The sequence below is a fragment of the Ostrea edulis genome, chromosome 3, assembly GCF_947568905.1.
Source record: "Ostrea edulis chromosome 3, xbOstEdul1.1, whole genome shotgun sequence".
Classification (NCBI taxonomy): Eukaryota; Metazoa; Mollusca; class Bivalvia; order Ostreida; family Ostreidae; genus Ostrea; species Ostrea edulis.
This window is the reverse complement of record NC_079166.1, coordinates 66,908,722-66,925,326: the sequence shown is the minus strand read 5'-3', so window position 1 is coordinate 66,925,326 and position 16,605 is coordinate 66,908,722. Positions and strand designations below refer to the sequence as shown.

General features: G+C 34.0%; 1 long non-coding RNA gene across 1 annotated transcript; it reads right to left on the bottom strand.

The window, feature by feature from the left end:
- Positions 1–11,963: 11,963 nt before the first annotated feature.
- On the bottom strand, positions 11,964–16,013 carry LOC125675923 (uncharacterized). The gene is made up of 2 exons (XR_008801125.1): positions 15,660–16,013; positions 11,964–12,104 (listed from the first exon to the last, which is right to left on the bottom strand). It is a non-coding gene; the product is annotated as an uncharacterized LOC125675923 (long non-coding RNA).
- Positions 16,014–16,605: the final 592 nt, after the last annotated feature.

The window sequence follows — 16,605 nt, the reverse complement described above, 5'->3', positions numbered from 1 at the left end:
TAAACAGTTAGGTTATTAAATTAAAATTAAATTCATACCTCATTCAATGAATATCATAGTTACAAATGACAATGGTGTTCCAAAAGTAACATGAATAAGTATTTAACATACAAGACAACATAATACAAAGGGTAAACAAGTCTTTAAAGTATGCAATTTAGTACAATGACTGTACTTCACATTGACATGGCCATTTTATTCGAGTACAAGCTGGGATTAAAATAGATTTTTCAAATAGTACATTTATAACAATACATTTCATATGAGTGATACAATTAGTAAGTTTGGCTTTTAAAAATCAAATGATAGCTTAGATTCTTTTTATTATTCAAAATTGTTGAATTCACATAAATTCATTGACTATAATTATATTTATAATTTTACAACATATTTCAAAGTTATAGCTGACAATGATCTTAAAAATTGACAAATCAAAAATAAATATGCAAAAACATAAATGAGTAGTCAACCCTTAAAAAGTGGCATCATGCCACAACCAGTTTTAAAACAGGTCAAATAATAAAAAACAGTCACTCTGTTATCCTGTTTCCAATCAGAATATGATCCCTGAGTTCACTTAGTTGAAAGGGTAGATTGGGTGGTACATGTATTACTTTCCTGAGAGAAATCCTGTGAAACATAATCTGCAAAAGAGAGGACGAAGATAATATTACACAATACAATTCATAAATAATTCTAGAGATAAAAAAAAACCACAAAGTAAAGCCTAAATGGATAAAAAATTAAATAATAATCATAATGCATGTGTTATGAGCTGGGGTAGGTAAAGTAGGGTTCACAAGTTATCAGTCTTATATAGGACGTTCTCCAATCTAGGAGCTAGATACAATTGAAGGTGAAAATGTTTTTCATGTAAAAACGGTATCAGTTGTAAAATGAACCTTGATAATGATATATACCAATCACTACATATTATCATATCACATTCACAAATAAAATAAAACACGTATTACATTTATTACAAGTTATACAAGACATTCTATTCTGCAAAAGTTCGACTTTCACAATAAAGATACCAATCAGAAATTACAGTTGATATCATAAATAATCATTCATAAAACATATAGCCTATTCAGATTCTGTTATACATTTTGTAATGTGTAAATTGATTACGAATAATATGATGTCACATAATGAATGCAATCAAAATTATCTATTCTACATATGTAACTCACTGACAGACGTAAATTATTGTGCGAAATGCTACATTGTTAAGCCGTTCTTGGCACACTGATTTTGACTGCGGATAACTCCGTTTGCCTGATCAGGATATGGGGCTCACGGCGGGTGTGACCGGTCAACAGGGGATGCTTACTCCTCCTAGGCACCTGATCCCACCTCTGGTCTGTCCAGGGATCCGTATTTGCCCAACTATCTAATTTGTATTGCTTGTAGGAGTTATGAGATTTATCACTGTTCGTTATCTTCACCTTGCATGTAGTACGTGATTTTCAATATATATTACAAGTAATATGAATTTCAGAAATAATACATTGTGAATAACTTTGCCTTGTATCTCTGTGGTGACCTTTCAGTAAACTACAAGGATTATGTTTCTTATTTTTCATTGTACTCAGTTATACTACTTTACAGAGCAGATAATGAAATTCTTCTTCACTGTTTTGAATATGAAATACAATTGAGTAAACTTAGTCGTAAAACAATAGAATATAAAACATTGTGATCATGGAAATATAATTGAATTGAACATACTTTATTGACATTAAAACAATGTTAATGACCATTGACTGATTGATGTAGACTGATAAAATACAATTCTCAAAATGTATGATAAAAGCAAAACAAAGTTATGTTGTATGATGTAAGAATATCAAATATGTAGGCCGAACAAAAGTTTCAATATGTAAGAGTTGACACCCCAGGTTGTGACATAGTTTAGTGTGAGCCCTGCTGCTAACAATTGTAACCCAACCCAACCCCTTCTTTTTTCGAAAAATATATGGGCTTGAAAATATGAGTACTGTAGTCACTTATTAGGTACCTGCACTGTGAATGCATATTTCATTTGTAAATAGACATGCAGTCTATCAATTCGTACTATATTTAAAATGTAACTCTTTCGATATTAACATTTTCTGTAAAATTCTGTTTTTATCTCTTACCAGTTCCCACTTTAATGAGTTGTATTTTATGCAGTCAGTGTTCTTTGCATGGGAATGGCTGTCTACCTCTGCTCGCTTTCGCCTTACTGTTGTTGGGATGACCTTCAATGTCTCTTAAGTGATGCTCAACCGAAATGTTTGAAATCCGAAATACCAATAAACTTGCTAGAGCTATTATAGGGAAAAACAGAGTGCCAAAAAGTGAAGTTAAATTCGTCTAAGGATAAGAGCTATGCATGAGGGAGATAATCCTTAATTTTGATATGAATTTGTAAATTTTATCACAGCAATTAAATATACATCCGTATCTTCAAGCTAGTAACGAAGTACTTAGCTACTGGGCTGTAGAGACCCTCGGGGACTAACAGTCCATCAGCAGAGGCCTCGACCCAGGGGTCATTAGTTATCCCAAAGTCAACCAAATTGTGAATATATTCCTCAAAAATTCACTATGAATTGCTACTAATATGCAAAAATAGATGCGGGGTTGGGCAATTTGAGAACGATATTCTGCCTTCAACACATATGAAAAAAATAATAAGCAACAAAACATTCTTCTCTTGCAACTACCCTTTTGGATTAATTTTTGTTAATTTGCATGGTTTTCTGGCGGATTTACTCTTAATACCAAAATGCAGAGTTGAAGTTTACAAAAAGTCATTTGTGCCAGACACTGTTTCTAAGTGGAATTCTCTTAATATTGAATCAAGGCAGGCTTTTCAATTAAACAGTTTCGTAAAAGCGTCAACTCTAATATCAGCAACCCCAAACCCCCTGTATACTTTTCATCTGGTTCTCGTCTGTTGAATATAATTCATGGCAAACAGAGGTACACATGTATTTTGAATGATGGTCTTTATAGACGCAATATTGTTGATTCTCCATCATGTTCTTGTGGCATGCGTGAAGACGCATATTGCTTTTTCTATATTTGCGAGAAATATTTAATTTCTAGATACAAATTAATGGATATATAGCTTAGGTTAAATGACTTGGTTATTATTGATACACATCTTCTACTTTGGGGTGATAATCTCTTATCTACTGAATTGAATAATTATATGTTCTCTTATGTTCAGACTTATATTCATGAAACCAAGATTCAGCTGATGATCATAGTCCATTATTTATTTATAGAACACTTACCATTTATGTATTCTGTGTATATTATTTTTAATGACAATTGTTTGTTGTAACGTGTATTAGATTACAAGTAGAAGAACTCGTAAGTTGTAAGAACGTGCTTCTGATCCTCTTGTATATATTATATACAATGAAATACGTTCAATTCGAAAATTATCATTGTCAACAGAGAAAATGTCGTCGATATATCTAAATGCCGTATTGAAGGTCACAGCAAGAATATTTTTTCTCACGTGAAATTGTTTTAATAAAGTATGCTTTACGTCAATATAAAAACAGGCCAGCTAACACAGGAGTAAAATGCGTGCTCACAGGAATTCCAACAGAGTGTTGGAAGATCTGGTCACCAAAGACTATATGACCATGTTGTCAATGAGGAACTCAAAATACTTGTACGTGGAATCAGAGTGGTGTTTAACAAAGGATTACATGTATTTGGATAACTGATCACTAGATAGTCAGCAAACGAGAACCATATGGAAATATACAGGGGGTGGGGGTGGGATGGTTATTAATATTATTAGAGCTATCACTTCTACGACATTGTTTAATTGAAGTATCTCGCCTTGATTCGATACTACGAGTATTCCACTTAAATCCACGTTTGTAAACTTCAAGTCTGCATTTGATATTGTATCATAAAACAATTGTCAATGTTGTTGCACATGCGTGTACATGACATACAGGAGATATATTTTTGACTTGTAAATCTATACATTAGCTATATGTGTGTTAGTTCGAACAGAGCTCGATGATGGGTCATTGTTGTTAGATATTTTCTGCGTTGGTCAGCTTCTCAAGAAATGACCAACATGGTTAATATCCAATGAAATCAGTTTGACCTAAGGTTAACTACCTGTATAAATTATGAACAATAGGTGGTTTGAAAACGTATATGGATACGAACAGGAAATAGCCAATGCTAGACCAGGTCAAGAGGTCAATGGTTGGAGTACAGCAATAATCTAAAAATAAAATGTAACAATATGCAAGAACTGTAAGATAAATTTGAATGTGCAATGACTGAATTGAAAGTTTCAAATCATATAATTAAATTGCTTTTAATTTTAAATTAAAGATTTATGCCAACAGTGCATATTTTTGAGATGTATATATATTACAAACAAGGAATTTTGAAAACAGATCAGCAATGCGACTGTGTATATAGAACCCGATTCTGCGGAAAGTTAGTCAGTGGTGTTTTACCTGGTTAACTCACAACTCCCATTGCTTTTATATTTCATTTAGGTAAGCTGTGCGCATTCAGATTTATCATATTGAACATAATAAGTGATGTAAAGATGTTTGCCATATATTTTATTGTAAACTGTATCGTGTTGATTGTGTTAAGAAGTGATATATAGTGGGATGTTAAATAAATAAAGAGTGGTATTTTACCTGACTAACTCAAAACTCGCATTGGTTTTCTATTTCATTTAGGTGGGGTTTTCACCACTCACCCCATACCCGGTTATACTGCATGAAGGCCAGGGGACATCAACGAGCAGAGTATATAAGCTCAATAAAAAAGGTCTATTATCGTAAAGATGATTCTGTAAACCAAAGGAATTCAATCGGCCCTGAGGAGTGTAAATGGCATCACAGGCATACAGTATCACGATTCTAACGTACTCAAATATCCCTGATATTTGAGGTTCAATTGTAATCAAATACCCACCCCAATTCTAATCTACTTATAACATAATTAATAATTGTTATAGCAAACACTTGTTATAATAATTACATAGTTATCTGTATCACGTAGATTATATGTTTCCATATTGTTTATTTTTCTAGGTATTGTTTCTTTTAGATACTGCGAAAACTACATGTTTGGAATATCTAGAGGCAGTTGATCTTCCAAATACATGGGAAAGATCCTCTAGTCCATTTGGGTATGCCAATCTTTGTATGAGAATACACAAACCTTCTATTCCTGAACATACAGTCCTGTTTTTCAATTCATCCAGGTTTAATCGGTGATGAATCGATGCCTCTTTTTCATTGTTCATGCAAGACAAAAGTAAAACATCATCATCGTCTGCCAGAGCTGCAAGCAACATTATATTTTGCGCCATTTGTTTTCATTGATCTTAACGCAGTAAACCCTCTTTTGATTCGTTTATTTGCACACTTTTATCCAATCAATTTATTTGTAATTAATGATTTTACACGTACACGTACTGTTTGTTAAACATAACATTACGTTGGAAGCGTGTACTTGTAAACATACTTCTCTTTGACGTACACGGTCAGTTGCTTAACGTCTCTAATGTGTCAATGCCAACAATTCATTTGATAAAATGTTTCTTTTTAAATTGATGATGATTAATCTGGATTTTTTGAAGGTCCCATTCTTCACAGCTTAATAAAATCCTAATGAATTACATTTCTTGCTACATTGGTTCCATCACAGGTGTCCCTAAAAAAAACTCCATCTCATTTATTTTTCTGTCAACTTTAAAGCTTAGTCATGAGAACTCTTTAAGATTTTAGCTTTGTTTACAAAGAACACCCACCCCAATTTTTTCACTGGGTTACAGAATCTGTATAGGCTCATTTTAGAAGAAGTAAAACAATCTAACTCGTAATAACGAGTTAAATACCTCGTTATAACAGCTAATTACCTCGCTATAATTAACTTGTTTTAACGATTGATTGATTCGTGTTTTACACCGTTTTGGCAATATTTCAGCCAAAACCTCAATCAATCAATCGTGATAACAAGTTAATTACCTCATTATAACGCATTAGTTATCTCGTTCTAACAAGTTCGTATCTATGGGAACAATACATGCAAAGGACTTCATCTTTCCAAATACTTAACATAACGATTAGAAATTATTCAAATCGCCCAATTTAAGTCATATAATCATTCATCATTTCGAATGTGGATAGAAAAATCCCAACGTGTGGACAAGATTCACAATCAGGTCACTATATTAAAAAAATCAAATGTCTGGTTTTTTAACAATTGTTTTATTATGATTATCATGTAAGACTCTTGTCGTTAAGATCAATTTTGATTTCTTACTCCAAACAATTGAATAACTGACGATGTATTCTTTTTTATATCAACATGTTGTCAAGAAGTGATATTATTATTATTATTATTCATCGTTTTGATAACTAGATATGTCTAATGTCAATTCACGATTAAATGATAGAAGCATTGATGAAGATTACCAGGTGGTAGTAGCAGGCAGATATATTATAAATTATTACAAAGTGTACTTCATTTTCAGGCAGATAGCAACGTGTGCATTCGGAGAAGTTGAAAGTTGATAATTCTACAATTCTTACACGTACAAGAAATAGCTTTCCCTGTCTTGAAAATCTGAATTCGTGAAAGAGGGGAGGGGGTGGCATTCAGGTCCTTCATAAACACACATTATTTAAACTTTTACCCCACGCTTTGATTTCATTTCTAAAATCGAGGAGGGGTGTTCTACGTTCACTACAGGACTCTGATTAACAACTTTCAAGCTTACAGTCTTCTCATTCACTACTGCTATCAAAAATAGTCAAGGGGGCAGCAGCCCAATATATCTTCATTTGCATATGAGAATAACAGATGTCTGTTGTCAAAAAACACCACCACTGTTTTCAATATCGAAGCGTAGGTTTAGGATTGGGACCAGACTAACGAATTCAATTTTCAAACGTATTTAATCTAAAACTCTTAACAAATCTTTTCAACCGAACTGGAAAGATGATTTCATACAAAATATTTAACTAAAATAGTTGTGTGGATAATAGTTCATATAGATAGTATTGTTTCCAAAATGAGTATGAGTATGGAAATCAACAGGGTTCGATTTGACTGGCTTCCGTACATGGTTAGGTCAACATATTAAAATTAATTACCATTTATGAGGTTTACATGGTGAAATGAGGACCCGATACCATGAGGTGACCTGACTGAGTACGCGTAGCGGCCGAGGTCAGGTCAATGAGTGGGCAAGGTCGAGTGTCCTTATTTCACCATGTTGACCTCATAAGAGGTAATCGATTATTTTATTATACCGATATGAAATAAGATTAGAAATGATTCACTTATTTACTTTACATTTTGAAATTACAGAAAACTGTAATATTCCTCGAACAGGTAATAACAATCAATCCTCGTACAATTGTTATTCATATGGTAGTGAATCTGAACTTGATTCACATGAGAAAACATTAGACCGTATGTTAAGGAACGTGCTATTGCACATGATGTTGAAACAGGGATGACGGCATATTCTTTCCCCGACTCGGGAAAATCTGCAAGTATCTCGACTAGGAGCTGAGCATTATCAAATTGCTGAACTTCATACTCATGAAAATGTGATTCAGAAACATTTTCAACAGGTTCTTGTTGATGAGCTGGACCATTAGAACAAGATGAATTCATCACATTTTGCAAAACACTACACATTTCATGTTTTTTGGTTTCACTATCATTTCTTGAATAACTTTTGAAGGAGTTTTAACTCTTGTAGCCACGTATAGACATACTATGACGGGAATCAATTCCTTTCTGATCCAGAGCGGTCATGCACGTTGCCCTTATGCAGTGGTTAGTGTATGTACATGTACTTGATAACTGGGCTTTCAATGCTATTGTATTCATGACGTTACAAAGGGCATTGTGTCCTACACTTACAATGTCATACCAAGCACTATCACGTTCTTCAAACTTTTCTGCGGGGCCTCTGCCAGAACCAATCACACCTAGGATTTAATTTGGAGATGCATTTTTCAAGACTTGAAACTGGGCATCTGGAACTTCCTGGAAAAAATTAGGAATTATTATATTTACATGCCTGATTAAAAAAAAACCACTTTTCAAAAATGATTCAAATGGTATAAATTAGTATTCATATAACAGAATTTAACGATGTACAAGTAGATCTACCTGGCATCACACAAATCCTGCTCCCTGATGAGTCATTGTCTGCAACATCAGCGCCCCTATGATTTTTGGTTTCATATTTAGCAGTGTTTATGTAGAAACGTCTCCTCTGGGCATCTTTCTTCATGCATCACAGACTCTCTCGTCCCCTGCTGCACCTGTAAAACATGACATCCAAAAATACATTGTACAGGAATCCTTGGGGATGTTTGGTATCAAGAGTGGCCGATGACTAAAGTTTGTCAATGTCGGCATCGTGTATAACCTCTTTGTGTTGTATACTTCCTTTACCCAAACGTTTTATTTGTGTTAAAACAGTTTTAAACATTTCATTAGACAACTAGAATACAGGGTCGTTCACAATATCTAATTTTCTCAGTGGAAAAAAGAGCCTTTGTAATCCAACCCGAATGCTGATCATTGATGCTCTCGAATAAAAATCGTCATTCTTCTTCCGACACTCCTGCATAAAAAAGTATGAGAAACTCTCCAAGGTCGTCCATTGTTTTCTGCAAAACGTCATATTCCTCCATTTCATTGGACGCACAGTACTCTCAAAGAATCCTAATGGAGGCTTGGATTACGTTTTTGGCATTTGGACTATCTCTGTTTTCATGAATACTCGATCATTCTCTCTGATTCAGTTCAGCAAATCTCCCACCGACAGCACGATTTTCTTTGGAAGCAGCCATAGTTGTCACAGACGACAACTGATGATATTGTGCAAATCCAGATTGATGACTTATTTCATACCTACGCACTCTAAAATATCAGGAACAGGAAACACGGATATTTTACAACATTCAATTTTATCTTGCAAAATAGGTTTAAAATCATAGAAAATTTTATTCATTAATATCAGTGTGGTGTGAAAATATATTAAGAATTAAATTTTATTAAAAGTTTGGAAGAATACAACGATGCACGACCTCAATTGTGCGCAGAAAATAAAAACAATCTGTGCCATCAATTGAATGCTTTTAAATAAGGGATGGATGTGTAGTTTTTAGAGGTGGGGTTTTTTCATCCACATATTTTCAAGATTTAAAAATTGTATGTAGTAAGTTAGATAAACCAAAAAATGAAATCCTGACTTTTCTTGATTTCTTTATCCACGTTTCTTATCCCCTGTAATCTCATCAATGTGGAACGTATTCTAAAGCCAACAACACTGAATCCGTTGCTGATTGATTGATTGATTGTATATTGTTTAACGTCCCTCTCGAGAATATTTCACTCATATGGAGAGTTGCAAATCTCATCAATGTGGAAAATATTCTAAAACTAGTATAACTATGTCAGTTAAAATTCACATTCAAATTAAAAACAATCAAGTTCAGTATCCATGTATATTATGTACGTCATGAAAGAGGATTGTAATGATTAAATTCCAAATATAACCTGTCATTAGGTCGAATTTTCTCTCATCTTGTATTTAATAGTGATTGATAGGTCGTTCTTCACATATCGATTGTGACTACGGATTACACTGTTTACCTGATCAAGACAAAGGGCTCATGGCGGGTGTGACTGGTCAACAGCGGATTCTTATTCCTCCTAGGCATGCGTTCCCACCTCTAGTGTGTCCAATGGTTAGTGTTTGGCACTGTTTGCCCTACTTTCAAGTTTGTATTTTTTGTAAAAATTGTGAAATTGATCACTGTGCGATATTTTTTACAACTTCATCACATCACATAATAATTTGCATTATAGGTATGTATTGAACATTTGCATATTAAAAGTTTGCAAGAATACAACAATGTAAACCCTCGGTTATGCACAAGGAAAAACAACCTTCGTCATAACTAGAACGTTCTTCTTAAACAAGGCGTGAATGTGTAGGTCTCTGTCCCACCCCCCGGAGAGGTAGGTGTTTTTCAGTCACATGTTTTTCTTCAGCTTTTACTTGTAATAAGTATGTTAGATACACCAAGGAATAAAACCCCTATATTTTTCCTGATTTTTATCCACCTTTTTATCCCCTGTAGTCTCATCATTGTGGATAATACTCTAAAACTTACATCACTATGTCAGTTAAAAATCTCATTTAAATTTAAGACAACCAGATTCAGTATACATGTACATGTATATTATGTATTTTATAAAACGTGGGATATAAATATTTGATTTTCACATACAACTTGTCCTTATGTTGAATCCTGTCTGACACGTTTCATAACCTTTATTAGGCCCCTCTTCACATACTGATTGTGAGTACGGATTAATCGGATTGCGTGATCAAGATAGAGAGTTCAGGCGCGTGTGACCGGTCAACAGGGGATGCTTCCTCCTCCTCAGCACCTGATGCCACATCTAAAGTGTGTCCAGTGGTTCGTGTTTTCCATATTCTCACTGTAACATTCTTTTTAGGAATTATGAAATTGATCACTGTTGGATATCGTCACTTATTTATCACATCACGCTATCATTTGCATTGAAGGTATATATTGCACAATCTATTTTGTATTGTTTGTAGGAGTTATGAGATTTATCACTGTTCGTTATCTTCACCTTACATTTACAAATTAAAAGTCAGCAAGAATACAGCGATGTAAGACCTCAATTGTGCACGAGAAAAAATAACATGAGCCACGAATCGAACGGTTTTTCTTTCAAACAAGGGTGGCTGTGTACTTGTTTGTGTCCCATTTCCACAGAGAGGTAGAGGTTTTTTTTAATTACATGCTTTAAAGATTTTACATGTAATAAGTGTGTTATATGAACATACACCAAGGAATGAAACCTCTATCTTTTTCTTATTTCTTTTTTTATATTTCATCAATGTAGAAAGTATTTTAAAACTAACATCACTGGATCAGGTAAAAATATCATCATGTGAAAAGTATTCCAAAACTAACAACGCTATGTCAGTTTAAAATCCCATTTAAATTTAAAGACAACCAGATTCAGTATACAGGTATATTATGTATTTTAAAAATGTAAGATATAATGATCTAATTTACAAATACAACCTGTCATTAGGGTCGATTTCTGTCGGATGTTTTATACCGATTGTTAGACTTTTCTTGGCACACTGATTTTGACTATGAATTACCCTATTTATCTGATCAAGACATAGGGATCACGGTGGTTTTGACCGGTCGAAAGTGGATGTTTACTCCTCTTATACACCCGATCGTACTCCTGGTATGTTGAGGGGTTCGTCTTTACCCAACTCTTTATTTTTTATCCCTTATTGGAGTTATGAGATTGATCACTGTTTGTTATCTTTACCTTTCATACTGATTGTGACAATCGATAACTTCATTTACCTGATCAAGATAAAGGGCTCACGGCGGGTGTTACCGGTCAGCATTCGATGTTTCCTCCTCTTAGGCACCAGATGCCGACTCTATAGTGTGTCCAGTGGTTCGTAGTTTCCAATTTTACATTCTTTCTGGGAATAATGAAATTGATCACTGTTCGATATCGTTTTTTATCACAGCACGTAATCATTTCATTGTAGATGTATATTGCATATTTGCGTTGGAATTAACAAGTTAACATGTCTTCTGTATACCAGTGGTCTTTGGTAGTCTTTAAGTTATTACATGTAGCTGAATGTGTTATACAATCGGGAAAAAAACCCATCGGTTATCTTTGCTGTTACAATCTAAACCGAAATAAAGATGTATTTACTTAATTTCAAATTAATGTATGAATGTTCATAATCTCTACACAAGATTAAAACCTCAATTAATCCTTGTATTTTGCATAATACATGTATAAATATCGGAAATTGTGATTGTCCGTAATCTAATGAAAACATGACACATTGATGATTTTAACTTTTTATTCAAGCAGGGAAGAATACAAAGTGCACAGTGTAATAGGGAAGATCAGCAAATTCTGAGAAATAAATAGGAAACTCCAGTTCACTCTTGTATCATCACGTGGATGTCAAAGACTGCCATAACCATCTAGAAAGAGTTAAAAGTATAAAGGCTAAAATCCTAGAGATGCAGATTAAGATTATTGCTGTAATATTTTTTTATGTTATGGGGCTTATTTGTGATTTTTAAACATTTTTGTCTGTTATCAATTTAGAATATCAACGAAATATACAATTCGTATAATATTTCAATCCACAGAATTTCTTGATAAATAAAATTCTGTCTTTCATTGAATTGCTGAAGTTTGGCTTTTCAAAACAAAAAGGAAAAGGAAAAGATGGAAGTGTTTATGGAATGAATTCATTATTTCTTTTCGTTGGATGGTTGATTGATTGATTGATTTAATGTTTTCCGCCACACTCAACAATTTTTCAGTTATCTGGTGGCGCCCAGTTTTTATTGGTGGAAGAGAGAACCCAGATACAATGTACCTGGAAAGAGACCACCGACTTTCTGAAAGTAAACTGGGAGACTTTCTAACTCACCGGCGCGAGCGGGATTCGAACCCGCGCCGACAGACGTGAGAGGCCGTGTGATTTTTTAGCGTGATGCGCTAACCACTCGGCCACGGAAGTCCTTCGTTGGATGGATGGATGGATGGAGGTATACCACGAAAAATAAGACTGAAAATGTTTCAATGCCCTTAGCACAAGATGCAAAGTTTTCCATCTTATTTTCGTGGTATACCGCTATCCAACGGAAAAAAAATCAATTTATTCCTTATCGTTTAAATATTTCAAAACATTGAGTTTAAATAATAAACATGATCATGATTTGAGTTGAATTAATGACTCATTTTTAGGCTACATTCTATATAATTTAGAGATGGTTGTAGTAATTTGTGAATACAAAACTAGACAAACTTCAACTAAATCCGTTAATGGCGACTTTCACGAACTGTTTACTGTTAAGCAAACGGGTTTCTTTAACTTTCTTGGGAATTGAAAAGTGCAGTTTCGATGGGTTAGAGATAATTGTTATTGAGAGAAAATTTCTGGAGGTTTATTGAATGGAAATGGAATTATGTCGAATGGATTGATGTCGGTACTAACGGCAAGCGTGGGACACGTGCATGATTATGACGTGGAATGCGATCAGAGACAAGAGCAGGTTGTCGCGGTTTCCAGGTGGAAAAGTGAGGGTTGCGGAATGTTTTTCTAGTTTGACCAGTGAATTGCTACGGCGTCACTGCTATTGTAACGTCATACGGAAACCTCATTTCGGTGCCCAGTCATAAATATATGTCGGAATTCGAAACCATCGTCGTTAAGGGCTTGACTATTGCAGTTGCTCTGAGGTAGTTAGGTATGTGACATGAAGAAGTTGTCGCAGGGTGCACACTGGACTATTATCATCCCCGATGGAATGCCTATGACTCTCAGAATAGCAGAAGCAGACATGTGGGGATTTTGTGGTTTTTCTTGTCATCAAATAACTAATAGCGATCTTTATTTAATTTTGCATACTTGATTGTTTATTTTTCTTTGATATTTGTTTGTTTTTGTTGAATAAATTTATACAGCTTAACAGAATCGTTGTTTTTCTTTTCAGGATTCCCAATCAAAAATAGATGTATAGATACTTAGCTATCAGAGAAATCCCCATCATCCTAATATAAAGCAGTTCTGGGTTTTTTTTTCATCCGATGCGATATATTTTTCTACCAATAAAAAATCATGTAAAATCATTTTCTTCTATTTAATATACATGTATTTTAGAGTAATAAGGTGACAGAGAAATTAGCAATTATTGCAAAAATGATAAACGCGAACATTCACTGCTTTGTTACTTTTATATAGTATATTAAATGAAAGGTGAAGATAACGAACAGTGACCAATCTTATAACTCCTATAAGCAATACAAAATAGATAGTTGGGCAAACAGGGACCTTTGTACACACCATAGATGTGATCAGGTGCCTAGGAGAAGTAAGTATCTCTGTCGATTAGTCACATCCACCGTGAACCCTATATATTGATCAAGTAAACAGAGTGTTCCGTAGTCAAAATCAGTGTGCCAAGAACGGCCCAACAGTCGGTATGAAACACGTCAGAAAGCATTTGACCCAGTGATAGGTTGTATTGGCAAACTAGATCGTTATAACGACATTAGAATTTAAACGAGACTGTTGAAACCCAGCACCATCAGCTTTTGTCAATAGCCTGCTTCGATTTCTAAACTGACCATACGTAGAACAAGCCCTTGCATATCGTCAGTTGAGATATATAAACACCATATGGAGATGATAATGGAATGTTGCTAAATAAATATGGGAAGTTGACGATAGAGAAGTTGAAATCATCCCGTTTGTCATAAAGTTGATTTGTTAGTTTGCCGTTAATATCTACTTTCAATAAAATATCTAAGTATGAAGCAGAAGTGGACGACTCATTGTTGTCTTTTATTTCGAATTCATGGAGCCATGTCGAATCGACATATGAATGAAAATTATTATTGTTAATAGATAAAACGTCGTCGATATAACTTAATGTCAAATTGAAGGCCACATCAAGAGATTGTTTCTTCTCACGTAGAAGTTTTTGAATAAATTCTGCTTTCCTGGAAATATAAAAACAGGTCAGCTAACAATTCGTGTCCATGGAATTCCAACAGACTGTTGGAAGACCTGATCACCAAAGACCATGACGATATTGTCAATGAGGAACTCCAGCATATTTTTTATTTCAACTTCAGAGTACTTGTGCGGGGAATCAAAGTGGTGTTTAACAAAGCGTTTGGGTTTTGTTTTTGGGTTTTTTTTTTTTGGGATGACTGATCACTAGATATGAATATTTGCGTTTTCCATTTTTGTTGAAGAAGCAACTGTCTATTATGTCAAATAGTCTAGTCTTTAATTGGTCGTGTAAAGTGTTGAAAAGGCATACATGTACGTTTTGATGTTTTTGATTTGAGAAAGGTTTTGCGACTTAAAGTTAACTAAAAGTTCTTTAGAATTTTTTAGAATCCATATTTGATTTATAAGACCTCTGGCATATATAGTTGCACAGTACGTTTGAAGTTTCTCCTTCACAGCTGTTCATATTTTCATGAAGAGCAAAGATAAGGGCTTAGTAGAACAATTACTGGATCCAGCAATGTATCTTTGTAAGGGTTTGTATGAAGTTTAGGAATCCAGTATAGGTAAGATAACTCATATTCACCCGACCCATTGACTGGGATATCAAATGACTGTGTCTAAAACTGAAGCATGGTTTTGAAGAATTGCATTTACATACATGTATGTAATTTTACATATCTTTATGATATCCTAAGGTGATTCCCATATTTAGAGAATAACGTGGCGGAACTTTTGTATTTTATCCTACAGATTATGTTAAAGTATATAATGTATGTGTATAGATATTAAAAACATTTTAAAGTTCCGTTTTCTATCAAATTTTCCAAATGCTCTCTATGTATATTTCATCAAAAAATTCCACACATGTTGTTATGAATTAAAGTTCCAAATTTTAAAGATACATAATAGCAAAAGTTTACTTAATCACAAAAATAGGTGATGTTTTTAAAGTACATGGATTTCAAGTTAACTCTAATAACAGGAAATAGACATGGAATGTTACCATTTTACTGATGTTTAAACCTCTGCTTAAATGGCTCATGAACAGCACTGGGTTCTTTGAATTTGAATTTGAATGAGGACTGAAAGAGAAAAAAATCTATGAATTAGATATCAACTGAATAAAGTATGTTATAAATTGAAAGCGTATATATTTTTAAATATAATGGATGAACAGACTAATAGCAAAATCAAAAATAAGAAAGAAAGGGAAATAAATACCCCTTGAAGCAAAAAAGAAAACAATGCAACACAAACAAAATCACTCCTTCATGACTGCACGTTTCATACCCTGTATCTTAATTGCAATAACTTGCTCATGTAGTTTTGATTTTTAAAACAAATATTGCAAAATGAAATAGTCAAAGAGAAATCAAATAGTCAAAGAGAAATCAAATAGTCAAATATAATCATTATTAAAGACGATAAAGGTAAATGTAAAGTCGGATGAGATGTATATGTTGCGAACATGGCCACGATCTTAGGGGTACCGGATGACAAATTACTAAAATCAAATAGTCAAAGATGATCAGTATTTCCAATGACATCATATGGTAATGAAAGTCACGCTAAGGGAATGATATTTGAATTACCCAGAAGCTATTCATATCAGACTGAATGCATGATGTCTTAAATATATGGGTTTATCTTCGATCTTATTCTAATTACCGGTACTTTGGATAATTCTGCGTACCTGTTCCTTTCAAAGTAAGCTACATTTTTAAGTTCTCAAAGTTCTAAATTTGAGATGACTTCATGATTATTTATAAACATATACCACTGCTGTCATTTGAAAACAGTTTGGGGGAGCTGTCACCAATATGAGAACCTACAATAAACTCACCGAGGATCGTCTCTTTCTATGATTTACGCAGCAAACCCTTGCACAGCCAGAATGGTCAGAATTGTGCTCACAACAATACGTTTCGCATTGAGCAGATTCCCGAACA